General features: G+C 37.9%; 1 long non-coding RNA gene across 1 annotated transcript; it reads right to left on the bottom strand.

Annotated features, from left to right (window-relative positions):
- Window positions 1-4,235: 4,235 nt before the first annotated feature.
- On the bottom strand, window positions 4,236-12,433 carry LOC115527242. Its single transcript, XR_003972868.1, has 3 exons — window positions 12,418-12,433; window positions 11,721-11,725; window positions 4,236-4,317 (listed from the first exon to the last, which is right to left on the bottom strand). It is a non-coding gene; the product is annotated as an uncharacterized LOC115527242 (long non-coding RNA).
- Window positions 12,434-16,622: the final 4,189 nt, after the last annotated feature.

Genomic DNA, 16,622 nt, shown 5'->3' with positions numbered 1-16,622 from the left:
AGTAAGACAGTAGAGTAAGGACCTCCAAAAATGTTCTCCATAAAAGCAATGAGCACACCAGCAAAATGGTTATAATAAATTTTGTTTCAGAACTCTGGAAATTAACCAAATACTTGTGGCAATCTGGGAGCATGTATTCCATAAAATAAATGCCAAATCTCAATAAGAATAGCAAATTATATGGTACATTAATTTTCCTTATTCACACCCTGCCTCCATCCCCAGCTCTGTGGTAGCTTTAAAAACCAATAATGTATGTTCACAATAAAAATCAGCAGACTGGTAGCCACCAGAGAGGAAGAATGGGGCTGGAGTTACTTGAAAGCCCCAGTCCCAGAGAATAATCATTCTTGATTTGTCTGGTGGTTCCCTAGAAAACCTCTGTCTCAAGGCTGTTTTTGTTTGTTTGTTTGTTTGTTTGTTTGTTTGTTTCTTAATCAAAATTGGAACTCAACCAGTATGAACAGCCTCTTTCTTAGGTATAACTTCTCTGTTGCCTGAAGTGGTAGATAACAGTTGGGGCAAAGAATAGGTAAATGAAAAAGCTTAGAAATAAAAGCTGGAAAATGATATATCCATTGGGTGCTCTAAACAACTCCTCATATAGTCTCGGGAATCTGGAAGGCCAAGTGCATGCTTAGAGCTATGTTCACACACAGTGTTGTATACATACTCATAGCTGAGAAAACCCTAAACTCTCACCTATGCCTGACCTTGAGGCTCTGTGCAAGTAGGAATAGAAGGCTAAGACAGAATTTTTAACTACTTGGATGAGCAATGTATGTGCCCTAGCATACACACACAGCAATTCAGCAAAGATTGATTTATTGTTTCCAGGAATTTAGGAAAATCCCCATCCAATCATTGGCTGACCACTGAGCAACCTAAACAGACTTCAGTAGCCACACATGACAAATAATACACACTTTACAGAATTAATTCAAAAAAGTCACTAAACAAACTCATAAAAACAAGAACAATAAATAGCAACGAAAGCAATCTCTGGTAGGAGGTAATTTGATTAAGCAAAACTGACAGAATTGAAGAAACAAATGGGGAATTCAACAATACAGTTGGAGCCTTTAATACCTCACTTTCAATAACAGATATAACTATACAGAAAATCATCAAGAAAACAGAAGACACAAACAACACTATAAACCAGCTACACCTAGCAGACATTTTTAGAACCTTCCATCCAAAAACAACAGAAGGCACTTCTCAAGTGCACACGGAACTTTTCCCAGGATAGCCCATATATTAGCAGATAAAAAAAAAGTGTTGATTAACTTAAAAAGATTGAGGATCATACAAAATATGTTCTTCATCCATGATGGAATGAAATTAGAAATCAATAACAAGAGGAACTTTGGAAAATTACAAATACGTGGAAATTAAAAACATAATCCTGAATAATGAAGGGGACAAAAAAATAACAAAGGAAATTAGAAAACTATGAGATGAATTAAAACAAAAATATTACATACTAAAACCTTTGGGATACACCTAAAACAACTTCTAGAAGGACAATTGGAACTGTAAACATCTTTGTTAAAAAAGAAATGTGATCTCAGGAGCGCTTGGGTGGCTCAGTCGGTTATATGTCCAACTTCTGCTCAGGTCATGATCTCACAGTTCTTGAGTTCAAACCCTGGGTCAGGCTCTGTGCTGACCACTCAGAGCCTGGAGCCCGCTTCCCATTCTGTGTCTCCCTCTCTCTCTGCCCGCTCACACTCTGTCTCTCTCTCTCTCTCTCTCTCTCTCAAAAATGAATATGCATTAAAAAAAATTTAAAAAAAAAGAAAGGAATCAAGGGAAGAATCTTCCACCTTATGAAGCTGAATAAATAAGAACTAAAGCAAATCATGAAGGAAGAGAAATAATAAAAATTAAAATGTTAATAAATAATACAGAGGATAAAAAAAGACAGAAAATCAACAAAATCAAAAGTTGGCTTTGTGACAAAATTTAAACACTTTGAGCTTGATTAAGAAAAAAGGAGAATTCTCAATTTAGAGTTAACTCTTAAAAGTTTTGAACTGCATGGGTCCACTTACACATGGGTATTTAAAGTACATAGTTGTAGACATAGTTTCTCTTCCTTATGATTTTCGGAATAGTATTTTCTTTTTTTAGATTATTATAAAAATTATATATATATATAATACAACATAAAATATGTGCTAATCAACTGTGATATTGATAAGGAATCTTTTCAACAATATTAGTTAACTACTAATGACTTTGTTATTATGTTTGTTATTATGTTTGTTATTATGTTATTTGCATTATGTTATTTGTTATTATGAAATTATGAATTTTGTGCAAGGGTTGGCACCCTTCACAACCATATTGTTCAAGGGTCAACTGCATTAAAAACATTAATAAAAGCAGAGACATTGTTACTGACTTTACATAAATAAAGACTATAAGGGAATAGTATGAACAACTGTATACCAATGAACTGGATAAGAATTGGTGTTAATCCTTTAAATGTCTAGAAAAATTCAGCAGTATTAATGTATCTGATCTTGGGATTTTTTTGTAGGTTTTTTTTTTTGATTACTGATTTAACCTCTTCATTTGTTTTAGGTCTATTTAGTTTGTGGTTTATTTTTTTTAATATTTATTTATTTTTTGAGAGAGAGAAAGAGAGAGAGAGAGAGAGTGCAAGCTTGGGAGGGGCACAGAGAGAGGGAGACACAGAATCCGAAGCAGTCTCCAGGCTCTGAGATGTCAGCACAGAGCCCGACGTGGGGTTCAAACTCATGAACCATGAGTTCATAACCTGAGCTGAAGTCAAACACTTAACCAACAGAGCCACCCAGGCGCCCCTAGTTTGCGGTTTCTTGAGTTTATGTAGTTTTTGTTAATAGGAATTTGTCTATGTATATAATATCAATAGAATGGAATTGAGATTCCAAAAATAAACTCCTGTATCTATGGTCAATTGATTTTTTACAACAGTATTAAGACAATTCAAAGGGGAAAGAATATTACTTTCAATAAACAGAACCGGGATGACTGGATATCCACAAGCAAAAGAATGAAATTGGACCTCTATGTCACACCACATACAAAAGCTAACTCAAATAAATCAAAGATCAAATGTAGGAGTTGAAATATAAAACACTTATAAGAAAACAAAAGGGTGAAGCTTGTGACCTTAGATTAGTTAATAGTTTCTTAGATATAAAATGAAAACATAAGCAACAATAGAGTAAATAATATATTGAATTTCATCAAAATTTACAAGTTTTTGTGCTCTAAAAAATACTATCAAGAAAGTGTAAGGATGCACAAAACGGAGATAACATATGCAAATCACTATCTGATAAGAGTCTACTATACAAATATATAAAGTACTATTACAACTCAATAAAAAAGATGAAAATGTGAGCAAAGGAGGGGCCCCTGGCTGGCTCAGTCAGTAGAGCATGTGACTCTTGATCTGTGGTTCATGAGTTTGAGTCTCATGTTGGGTGTAGAGATTAGTTACAAAAAGTAAAAGAAAAAAAAGATGGGCAAAGGATTTGAACAGACATTTCTCCAAAGAAGATACACAAATGGCCTATAAGCACATGGACAGATACTCAATACCATTGTTCATTAGGGAAATGCAAATCAAAATCACAATAAGATACCATTTCAAAACCACTAGGATAGATATAATAAAAATGACAGAAATAGCAAGTGTCGGCTAGGATATGGAGAATTTGAAAGTCATACACATTGCTGATAAGAATGCAAAATGTTGCAGCTGCTGTGGAAAACAGTCTGCAGTTCCACAAACTGCTAAACATAGAGGTACCATCTCACCCAGCAATTCCATTCCTATTTATGTACCCAAGAGAATTGAAAACATATGTCCACATAAAAAGTTGTACATGAATATTCATAACAAGCATTATTCATAATAGCAAAAAAGTAGAAACAACCCAAATGTCATCAACTGATGAATGGATAAGCAAAATATAGCACATTCATAGGATGGAATATTATTCAGGCATAAAAATAAAGTACTGATTCATGCTACATAACAGATAAACCTTGAAAATAATATAATAATTTGAGGAAGCCAGTAACAAAAGCCACTTTTTCTATTTATAGAAATGCCTAGAACACACAAATCCATACAGATAGAAAGAAGATCAGTGGATACTATGGCGGGTGGAGGACGCAAGAATAGAAGTGACTGCTAGTGAGTATGGGTTTGTTGGTTTTGTTTTTGAGATAATGAAAATATTCTAGAATTAGATAGTGATGATAGTTGCACAATTTTGCAAATATACTAAAATTACTGAATTATACATTTTACTATATGATTTCTGTGGTATGTGGATTATATTTCAGGTAAAAATAAATACGCACAGGTACATGCATATGACCTGAGCATTAACCTGCTTAGTAACTATTTGTTGAATGACTGAAATGACTAAAGGAATATGTATAACACACATGTTAGAAAAGAAACAAAAGGAAAAAATGTCCATGTTAGCTATAGACTGTGATGGAATTGTGAGTGGTTTCTACTATTTATGGTATGGTTTTCTTTTTCAATTTTTCATTGCTATTGTAATCAGAAAACGCAGTAAGTGTGGTTTAAAATAATTTATAAAACTTGTTTCTAATCTTTGACTATAACCCAAATAACATTAGCTTATATACAAAAAGGGTCTTGTAGAAGAAATAATTCTTAGAAATAAAAGTCCAAATATTGGACTCACTATGGTATACACAAAAATAATACATCTCTCTTATAAAGCATTAATTTATATTTTGCCTCAGTTCTACCACCCTTAAATTACTAGTCTATATCCATCCACAACAAAGCATTTTTAAAGTATTAACAGCATATATGATTGCTTAGAGACAGTTACTTTGAGATTATATCTCTAATGTAAATCTATATATTCATATGTGCATGCACATACAATCATAAAGACACATCTGAGTCTACTTGCACACATAGGTTCCTGGACTTAGAAGCCGCAATTCTCTAGATTTTGTTATTAATGACACACTTGGAAAACAAAATCAAAAAATAAACAAAACTGTAATTAGCCATGCTTGTCATTTTAAAGCAAAGGGAGGTATAAATATGACAGGTTAACCAATTGAAAGCCCAGAAATCCATATAAGGCATGGAATGTCAAATTATTTCCAAATAAATAATGTTTTGCAGGATTCTGGGAAGATGGCGGCGTAGGAGGACGCTGGGCTCACCGCGCGTCCTGCTGATCACTTAGTTTCCACCTACACCTGCCTAAATAACCCAGAAAACCGCCAGAGGATTAGCAGAACGGAGTCACCAGACCCAAGCGCAGACGAGAGGCCCACGGAAGAGGGTAGGAAGGGCGGCGAGACGGTGCGTGCTCCACGGACTGGCGGGAGGGAGCCGGGGCGGAGGGGCAGCTCGCCGGCCAAGCAGAACCCCCGAGTCCGGCTTGCAAAAGCGGAGGCGCCTGACGGACTGTGTTCCGACAGCAAGCGCGACTTAGCGTCTGGGAGGTCATAAGTTAACAGCTCTGCTTGGAAAGCGGGAAGGCTGGAGGACAAAGGGAGGGTGAGCTGCGGAGCCCCCGGACTACAGAGCTCAGTTTGGCGGGGAACAAAGGCGCTCGCCAGCGCCATCTCCCCCGCCCATCTCCCAGCCAAAATCCCAAAGGGAACCGGTTCCGGCCAGGGAAATTGCTCGCTCCGCGCAAACACCCAACTCTGTGCTTCTGCGGAGCCAAACCTCCAGCAGCGGATCTGACTCCCTCCGGCTGCCACAGGGCCCCTCCTGAAGTGGATCACCTAAGGAGAAGCGAGCTAAGCCTGCCCCCCCTGCCGCCGTGCACCTTGCCTTCCCACCCCAGCTAATACGCCAGATCCCCAGCATCACAAGCCTGGCAGTGTGCGAGTAGCCCAGACGGGCCACACCACCCCACAGTGAATCCCGCCCCTAGGAGAGGGGAAGAGAAGGCACACACCAGTCTGACTGTGGCCCCAGCGGTGGGCTGGGGGCAGACATCAGGACTGACTGCGGCCCCGTCCACCAACTCCAGTTATACACCACAGCACAGGGGAAGTGCCCTGCAGGTCCTCACCACACCAGGGACTATCCAAAATGACCAAGCGGAAGAATTCCCCTCAGAAGAATCTCCAGGAAATAACAACAGCTAATGAACTGATCAAAAAGGATTTAAATAATATAACAGAAAGTGAATTTAGAATCATAGTCATAAAATTAATCGCTGGGCTGGAAAACAGTATACAGGACAGCAGAGAATCTCTTGCTACAGAGATCAAGGGACTAAGGAACAGTCACGAGGAGCTGAAAAACGCTTTAAAGGAAATGCAAAACAAAATGCAAACCACCACGGCTCGGATGGAAGAGGCAGAGGAGAGAATAGGTGAACTAGAAGATAAAGTTATGGAAAAAGAGGAAGCTGAGAAAAAGAGAGATAAAAAAATCCAGGAGTATGAGGGGAAAATTAGAGAACTAAGTGATACGCTAAAAAGAAATAATATACGCATAATTGGTATCCCAGAGGAGGAAGAGAGAGGGAAAGGTGCTGAAGGGGTACTTGAAGAAATAATAGCTGAGAACTTCCCTGAACTGGGGAAGGAAAAAGGCATTGAAATCCAAGAGGCACAGAGAACTCCCTTCAAACGTAACTTGAATCGATCTTCTGCACGACATATCATAGTGAAACTGGCAAAATACAAGGATAAAGAGAAAATTCTGAAAGCAGCAAGGGGTAAACGTGCCCTCACATATAAAGGGAGACCTATAAGACTCGTGACGGATCTCTCTTTTGAAACTTGGCAGGCCAGAAAGAATTGGCACGAGATTTTCAGTGTGCTAGACAGAAAAAATATGCAGCCGAGAATCCTTTATCCAGCAAGTCTGTCATTTAGAATAGAAGGAGAGATAAAGGTCTTCCCAAACAAACAAAAACTGAAGGAATTTGTCACCACTAAACCAGCCCTACAAGAGATCCTAAGGGGGACCCTGTGAGACAAAGTACCAGAGACATCACTACAAGCATAAAACATACAGACATCACAATGACTCTAAACCCGTATCTTTCTATAATAACACTGAATGTAAACGGATTAAATGCGCCAACCAAAAGATATAGGGTATCAGAATGGATAAAAAAACAAGACCCATCTATTTGCTGTCTACAAGAGACTCATTTTAGACCTGAGGACACCTTTAGATTCAGAGTGAGGGGATGGAGAACTATTTATCATGCTACTGGAAGCCAAAAGAAAGCTGGAGTAGCCATACTTATATCAGACAAACTAGACTTTAAATTAAAGGCTGTAACAAGAGATGAAGAAGGACATTATATAATAGTTACAGGGTCTATCCATCAGGAAGAGCTAACAATTATAAATGTCTATGCGCCGAATACCGGAGCCCCCAAATATATAAAACAATTACTCATAAACAGAAGCAACCTTATTGATAAGAATGTGGTAATTGCTGGGGACTTTAACACCCCACTTACAGAAATGGATAGATCATCTAGACACACGGTCAATAAAGAAACAAGGGCCCTGAATGAGACACTGGATCAGATGGACTTGACAGATATATTTAGAACTCTGCATCCCAAAGCAACAGAATATACTTTCTTCTCGAGTGCACATGGAACATTCTCCAAGATAGATCATATACTGGGTCACAAAACAGCCCTTCATAAGTTTACAAGAATTGAAATTATACCATGCATCCTTTCAGACCACAATGCTATGAAGCTTGAAATCAACCACAGGAAAAAGTCTGGAAAACCTCCAAAAGCATGGAGGTTAAAGAACACCCTACTAATGAATGAGTGGGTCAACCAGGCAATTAGAGAAGAAATCAAAAAATATATGGAAACAAACGAAAAGGAAAATACAACAATCCAAACGCTTTGGGACGCAGCGAAGGCAGTCCTGAGAGGAAAATACATTGCAATCCAGGCCTATCTCAAGAAACAAGAAAAATCCCAAATACAAAATCTAACAGCACACCTAAAGGAAATAGAAGCAGAACAGCAAAGGCAGCCTAAACCCAGCAGAAGAAGAGAAATAATAAAGATCAGAGCAGAAATAAACAATATAGAATCTAAAAAAACTGTAGAGCAGATCAACGAAACCAAGAGTTGGTTTTTTGAAAAAATAAACAAAATTGACAAACCTCTAGCCAGGCTTCTCAAAAAGAAAAGGGAGATGACCCAAATAGATAAAATCATGAATGAAAATGGAATGATTACAACCAATCCCTCAGAGATACAAACAATTATCAGGGAATACTATGAAAAATTATATGCCAACAAATTGGACAACCTGGAAGAAATGGACAAATTCCTGAACACCCACACTCTTCCAAAACTCAATCAGGAGGAAATAGAAAGCTTGAACAGACCCATAACCAGCGAAGAAATTGAATCGGTTATCAAAAATCTCCCAACAAATAAGAGTCCAGGACCAGATGGCTTCCCAGGGGAGTTCTACCAGACGTTTAAAGCAGAGATAATACCTATCCTTCTCAAGCTATTCCAAGAAATAGAAAGGGAAGGAAAACTTCCAGACTCATTCTATGAAGCCAGTATTACTTTGATTCCTAAACCAGACAGAGAGACCCAGTAAAAAAAGAGAACTACAGGCCAATATCCCTGATGAATATGGATGCAAAAATTCTCAATAAGATACTAGCAAATCGAATTCAACAGCATATAAAAAGAATGATTCACCATGATCAAGTGGGATTCATTCCTGGGATGCAGGGCTGGTTCAACATTCGCAAATCAATCAACGTGATACATCACATTAACAAAAAAAAAGAGAAGAACGATATGATCCTGTCAATCGATGCAGAAAAGGCCTTTGACAAAATCCAGCACCCTTTCTTAATAAATAGAAGGAACATACTTAAACATCATAAAAGCCATTTATGAAAAGCCCACAGCTAACATCATCCTCAATGGGGAAAAACTGAGAGCTTTTTCCCTGAGATCAGGAACACGACAGGGATGCCCACTCTCACCGTTGTTGTTTAACATAGTGCTGGAAGTTCTAGCATCAGCAATCAGACAACAAAAGGAAATCAAAGGCATCCAAATTGGCAAAGATGAAGTCAAGCTTTCGCTGTTTGCAGATGACATGATATTATACATGGAAAATCCAATAGACTACACCAAAAGTCTGCTAGAACTGATACATGAATTCAGCAAAGTTGCAGGATACAAAATCAATGTACAGAAATCAGTTGCATTCTTATACACTAACAATGAAGCAACAGAAAGACAAATAAAGAAACTGATCCCATTCACAATTGCACCAAGAAGCATAAAATACCTAGGAATCAATCTAACCAAAGATGTAAAGGATCTGTATGCTGAAAACTATAGAAAACTTATGAAGGCAATTGAAGAAGATTTAAAGAAATGGAAAGACATTCCCTGCTCATGGATTGGAAAAATAAATATTGTCAAAATGTCAATACTACCCAAAGCTATCTACACATTCAATGCAATCCCAATCAAAATTGCACCAGCATTCTTCTCGAAACTAGAACAAGCAATCATAAAATTCATATGGAACCACAAAAGGCCCCAAATAGCCAAAGGAATTTTGAAGAAGAAGACCAAAGCAGGAGGCATCACAATCCCAGACTTTAGCCTCTACTACAAAGCTGTAATCATCAAGACAGCATGGTATTGGCACAAAAACAGACACACAGACCAATGGAATAGAATAGAAACCCCAGAACTAGACCCACAAACGTATGGCCAACTCATCTTTGACAAAGCAGGAAAGAACATCCAATGGAAAAAAGACAGCCTCTTTAACAAATGGTGCTGGGAGAACTGGACAGCAACATGCAGAAGGTTGAAACTGGACCACTTTCTCACACCATGTACAAAAATAAACTCAAAATGGATAAAGGACCTAAATGTGAGACAGGAAACCATCAGAACCTTAGAGGAGAAAGCAGGAAAAGACCTCTCTGACCTCAGCCGTAGCAATCTCTTATTCGACACATCCCCAAAGGCAAGGGAATTAAAAGCAAAAGTGAATTACTGGGACCTTATGAAGATAAAAAGCTTCTGCACAGCAAAGGAAACAACCAACACAACTAAAAGGCAACCAACGGAATGGGAAAAGATATTTGCAAATGACATATCGGACAAAGGGCTAGTATCTAAAATCTATAAAGAGCTCACCAAACTCCACACCCGAAAAACAAATAACCCAGTGAAGAAATGGGCAGAAAACATGAATAGACACTTGTCTAAAGAAGACATCCAGATGGCCAACAGGCACATGAAAAGATGTTCAGCGTCGCTCCTTATCAGGGAAATACAAATCAAAACCACACTCAGGTATCACTTCACGCCAGTCAGAGTGGCCAAAATGAACAAATCAGGAGACTATAGATGCTGGAGAGGATGTGGAGAAACGGGAACCCTCTTGCACTGTTGGTGGGGATGCAAATTGGTGCAGCCGCTCTGGAAAGCAGTGTGGAGGTTCCTCAGAAAATTAAAAATAGACCTACCCTATGACCCAGCAATAGCACTGCTAGGAATTTACTCAAGGGATACAGGAGTACTGATGCATAGGGGCACCTGTTCCCCAATGTTCATAGCAGCACTCTCAACAATAGCCAAATTATGGAAAGAGCCTAAATGTCCATCAACTGATGAATGGATAAAGAAATTGTGGTTTATATACACAATGGAATACTACGTGGCAATGAGAAAAAATGAAATATGGCCTTTTGTAGCAACGTGGATGGAACTGGAGAGTGTGATGCTAAGTGAAATAAGCCATACAGAGAAAGACAGATACCATATGGTTTCACTCTTATGTGGATCCTGAGAAACTTAACAGGAACCCATGGGGGAGGGGAAGGAAAAAAAAAAAAAAAAAAGGACGTTAGAGTGGGAGAGAGCCAAAGCATAAGAGACTGTTAAAAACTGAGAACAAACTGAGGGTTGATGGGGGGTGGGAGGGAGGAGAGGGTGGGTGATGGGTATTGAGGAGGGCACCTTTTGGGATGAGCACTGGGTGTTGTATGGAAACCAATTTGTCAATAAATTTCATATATAAAAAAAAGAAATGTTTTGCCATCAAGTCCTGTATCTTAATCAGCATATTCAACTATAAATATCTGAGTGAATATAAAAGTTTGGACAATGAGATCAATACAAAACAAAGTAGAGAATTGAAAAGGAATTATGTGGGAAAGGTGGTAAGGGTAAGAAATAAGTTGAGGAATCCAAGTTTTCAGGAGTTCATCACAACTGAAAATTCAGAAAGGTGTCGATTTTCCACAATAGAAAACCAACAGCATCCTAACCCACAGAGCTTTATTACATACTAAAGGGCACTATCCACCTTCGATATGGTTGCTTTGAATTGTAACAGCAAATGATTCTTAAGAGTTTACTGTTATTTCTAGAGACTGAACAGACACTATGCTTGTCACCCCTTTGAAGATGTACCTTGTGCAATTAAACAGAGTTAATTGCTTTCTTTTTTGTGAACACTGGGTTTAGTACACACATTTGTTGCTGTACCTATTATGTTTCTGCAATAGTTTTCACACCATCTCCTGTAGTCAACAGAAGCTTCTGAGGACAGACAAGAAACTTACTTAGCCCTAGATGCATAGCACCTAACACACAGTACAGGAAAATTTTGTTTTTTTTGTGTTTCACTTTATTGTGCTTCACAGATACTGCATTTTGTTCAAACTGAAGGTTTGTGGAAACCTTGTTTCAAGCAAGTCCATTGGCAGCATTTTTCCAACACCATTTGCTCATTTCATGTCTCTGTGTCACATTTTGGTCTTTTCCACAAAATTTCAAACTTTTTACGATATTATTATGTCTGTTATTTTTGATTTCTGTTGAGTGATCTTTGATATCACTATCAGAATTGTTTGGGGGCACCACACACCATGCACATATAAGACAGAAAACTTGATAAACATTATGTGTGTTCTGACTGCTCCACTGACCTGCCATTCCTCATCTCTTTTCCTCCCCTCAGGTCTCCCTATTCCGAGTCACAACGATATTGAAATTAGGCCACTTAACAACCCTACAATGGCCTCTAAGTGTTCATGTGAAAGAAAGAGTCATACATCACTCACTTTAAATCAAAAGCTAGAAATGATGAATCTTAGTGTAGAAGGTATGAAAAAAGCCACAATAGGCTGAAAACTAGACCACTTGTGCCAAACAGTTAGCTAAGTTGTATATGCAAAGTAAAGATTCCTCAAGGAAATTAAAAGTACTATCCCAGTTTACACATGAATGATACGAAAGTGAAACAGCCCTATTGTTGATATGGAAAAAAAGTCTGAATGGTCTGGAGAGAAGATAAAACCAGCTACAACATTCACTTAATCAAAACTTAATCCAGGACAAATCCTTATTTCTCTTCAGTTTTGTGAGGGCTGAGAGAGATGAGGAAACTATAGATGAAAATACTGAAGCTAGGAAAGGTGGTTCTTGAGGTTTAAGTAAAGAAGTTGTCTATAACATAAAAATGCAAGGTAAGGTAGCAAGTGCTGATGCAGAGGCTGCAGCATATTCTCTTCAAGATCTATCTATGATAATTCATGAAGGTTGCTATACCAAACAACAGATTTTCGATCTAGACCAAATGACCTTCTACTGGAAGGAGATGCATTTTGGATTTTCATAGCTAGAGAGAAGTCAATGCCTGGCTTCGAAAAACAGGCTGATTCTCCTGTTAGGGACTAAGGCAGTTGAAGACTTTAAGTTGAATCCAATGTCAATTTACCATTCCAAAATTTCTAGGGCCCTTAAGAATTATGATAAATCTAATAAATAATCCAATTAAAAATGGGCAGAAGACATGAACAGACATTTCTCCAAAGAAGACACATAAGATGGCCAACAGACACATGAAAAGATGCTCAACATCACTGATTATGAGGTAAAATATAAATCAACACTACAATGAGGTATCACCTCACACTTGTCAGAATGGCTATAATCAACAACACAAGAAACAACAAGTGTTGGCATGGATGAGGAGAAAGGGGAATCCTCTTGCACTTGCACTATTGGTGGGGAATGCAAACTGGTGCAGCCACTCTGGAAAATAGTATGGAGTCTCCTCAAAAAGTTAAAGTAGAACTACTCTACCATCCAGCAATTGCACTACTAGGTATTTACCCAAAGAATACAAGAATACTAATTTAAAGGGACACATGCACCCTGGTTTTTATAGCATCATTATCTACAATAGCCAAAATTATGGAGGCAGCCCAAGTGTCTGATAGATGATTGGATAAAGAAGATGTGGTATACATATACAATGGAATATTACCCAGCCATAAAAAAAAGAATGAAATCTTGCCATGTGCAACAACATGAATGGATCTAGGGAGCATAATGCTAAGTGAAATAAGTTAATCAGAGAGAGAGAAATACCATATGATTTCACTCATATGTGGTGTTTAAGAAACAAAACAAATGAACAAAGAAAAAAGAGAGAAACAAACAAACAAAAAAACACAAATAAATAAACATATTCTTAACTATGGAGAACAAACTGGTGTTTACTAGAAGGGAGATGGGTGGAGGGAAGGGTGAAGGGAATTAAGAGTACACTTATCTTGATAAGTTGAGTGTTGAATCTCTATATTGTTCACCTGAAACTAATATAACACTGTGCATTAATTATACTGAAATTTTAAAAACATATAAAATAAAATTTTAAAAAGAAATAAAAAGATTACACTAAATCTATTCCATCTATGCTCTATAAGTGGAACCATAAAGCCTGGATGACAACACATCTGTTTAAAATACAGTTTACTGAATATTTTAACCATTGTTGAGACCTACTGCTCAGGAAAAAAATTCTTTCAAAATATGGCTTATTGACAATTTGCCTGGTCATCTAAGAGCTCTGATGAAGATACACAATGAAGTTAACGTTGTTTTCATGCCTGCTAACACAATATTCATCCTGCATCCCGTGGATCAACAAGTCATTTTGACTTTCAAGTCTTATTATTTAAGAAATACATTTCATAAGCCTCTAGCTGGCATGGATAGTGACTTCTATGATGGATGTGGGTAAAGTAAATAAAAACCTTTGGAAAAGGATTCCCCATTCTAGATGTCTTTAACAACATCAATGATTCCTGGGAAGAGGTCACAAAATAAACATTAACAAAAATTTGGAAGAAGTCGATTCCAGCTCTCTTGGATGACTTTGAGAGGTTCAAGACTTCAGCGGAGGAAGTAACTGCAGATGTGATTGAAATAGCAAGGGAACTAGAATTAGAAGTGGAGCCTGAAGATGGAACTGAATCACTGCAGTCTCATGATAAAACTTGAAAGGATGAGGAGTTGCTTCTTATGGCTGAGCAAAGAAAGTGGTTTTTTGAGATGAAATCTAGCCTTGGTGAAGATGCTATGAAGATGACTGGAAGGACAGCAAAGGATTTAGAATATTACATAGACTTAGTTGATAAAGCAGCAGCAGGGTTTGAGAGGATTGACTCCAATTTTGAAAGAAGTCCTGCGGTTGGTAAAATACCATCAAACACAGCATCGCATGCTACAGAGAAATTGTTCATTAAAGGAAGAGTCGATCGATGTGACAAACTTCATTGTTGTCTTCTTTTAAGAAATTGCCACAGCCACCCCGGCCTTCACCAACCATTACACTCTGATCAGTCAGCAGCCATTAACATCAGAGCAAGACCCTCCACCAGCAAAAAAGATTCTGACTTGCTGAAAGCTTAGATGATGGCTAACATTTTTTAGCAATAAAGTATTTTAAAATTAAAGTATGCATATTTTTAGATATAATGCTATTGCAAACTTAATAAACTACAGTGTAAACATAACTTTTATATGTACTGGGAAACCAAAAACTTTACTTATTGTGTGTGTGTGTGTGTGTGTGTGTGTGTGTGAGATTTACTTTTTTGCAATGGTCTGGAACCAAACCTGCAATTTCTTTGAGGTATACCTATAGTTGCTAAATAAGTTTTGGCTAAATAAAGAAATGGGTGGAACACTGTTTCTATAATTTGCATTTGTCCTTTATATTTTATAAAGCACAATGTTTAATTTTTTCATACTCTGGAGTATAAATAATTTTAGCTGCCATGCTTTGGTCCAGCATAAATGGTGATTCTAAAGACAACAAATTTTCAATACAAAAATTGTCATTTCCTTTTCCCACACTCATGGCAGACATTTTTAATCAATCATTTTAAATCAATTTATTATAGAGTTAAAATGGATCTTCAGAATCCTCATCAGTGTTCCACGGAATCACCACCGATCAGAGTTGGCACATGAGTTCTAACCAACTTCTTGCCCTGATCCCTGAACACTTTCAGAAGAATCTCTTTCGGAAACCCATGACTTTTTAAGTTTTACAAGTATGTTAATGAAACATTAACTATTTGCTTGTATATATCAAGAATTCTCTGAACCGCACCACTATATGCCTTGTATGTCCTAGAATTTTTGTGCGATGCCATGGTAAATGAGACTCCAGGGACACTTCCTGTAATCAAATATTTTCAATATTAGACTATTACCATTAGTCATTATTTTTAACCATAGGGCACAAGTCACATTAAAGAAAATTACCACTTGAATGTCTCATAAGGATGACAGGGAAGAGAAGAAATATAAATGGTTGTGGACGAGTACTCTTGAACTACCTCTTTGCCAGCAAGGCCTGCCAGGGCAGAAGTTGCCTTGACGGTGCAGAGTAGGCCCGCCAATTGATTTAGCAAGTAAAGAAACTTTGCATTCCTGTAGGTGTGGGATTATCATCTTCCTGCTGCTCTGAAGCATCTGATCCACAGGCCAGCACAAAGAAAGCTGTGTTCTTTAATTGAGGCAATAACAGAACAAGAAAGGCGCTATGGCAGGGCATACTGAGAAGACAACTAACATCACTACTCCCTGCATAGCTAGGATTTGTGAGTCCTGGCAGGGGGGCTGCGGTAGCTCTGGTAGTGGCACAGTCCCAGACCAGTCTCTTAGGGCCTCCTCCAAATGCAGAATTGTATCTAGGGGTCAGGAAAATTCCTTTATCAACAACTTGTCCATACCCCTTGCTAGCGGTGAGAACTGAATAGCGACTCTGAGAGAATGCCAGCAGTAGAAGTTGGTTCCAGCTGGTTTTTAAAAAAATAAAACAGAACCTGATATTCCTAAAAATTCTACTTCCTCATGAACTCAATGTGTTCACCAAGGCAAAATCCTGGATGCAAAATCTTTTTATGATTTCTTAATTTAAATACATGTTTTATGTGGATTTTTAAAAACCTTTTAAAAATATTATTTCTTCTTTAAAACTGTGGAAGCAGCCTGTCATCCGCAAGAAGGGTGAATATGAGGTTGTGGTAAAGGGCTGGAAGTCAGGTTGCTGGAGGCTGGGGGAGGTATGCATCATCAGCATATCTGAGTAGGATATGAGTGAGTGCAGTTGAAACATTGTCTGCTTTATTGGAATTGTGGCTAATGCATCCATTTTTTATTAGTTTATCATGCATGACACTAGGAATAACAGTAATAATAAGAATAGCTAATGTTTATTGGGCTGTTTTTGTGCCACACACT

Source organism: Lynx canadensis, chromosome D2 (assembly GCF_007474595.2).
Source record: "Lynx canadensis isolate LIC74 chromosome D2, mLynCan4.pri.v2, whole genome shotgun sequence".
NCBI lineage: Eukaryota > Metazoa > Chordata > Mammalia > Carnivora > Felidae > Lynx > Lynx canadensis.
Note: the sequence above shows the minus strand (reverse complement) of the source record. Positions and strands in the feature narration are given on the sequence as shown.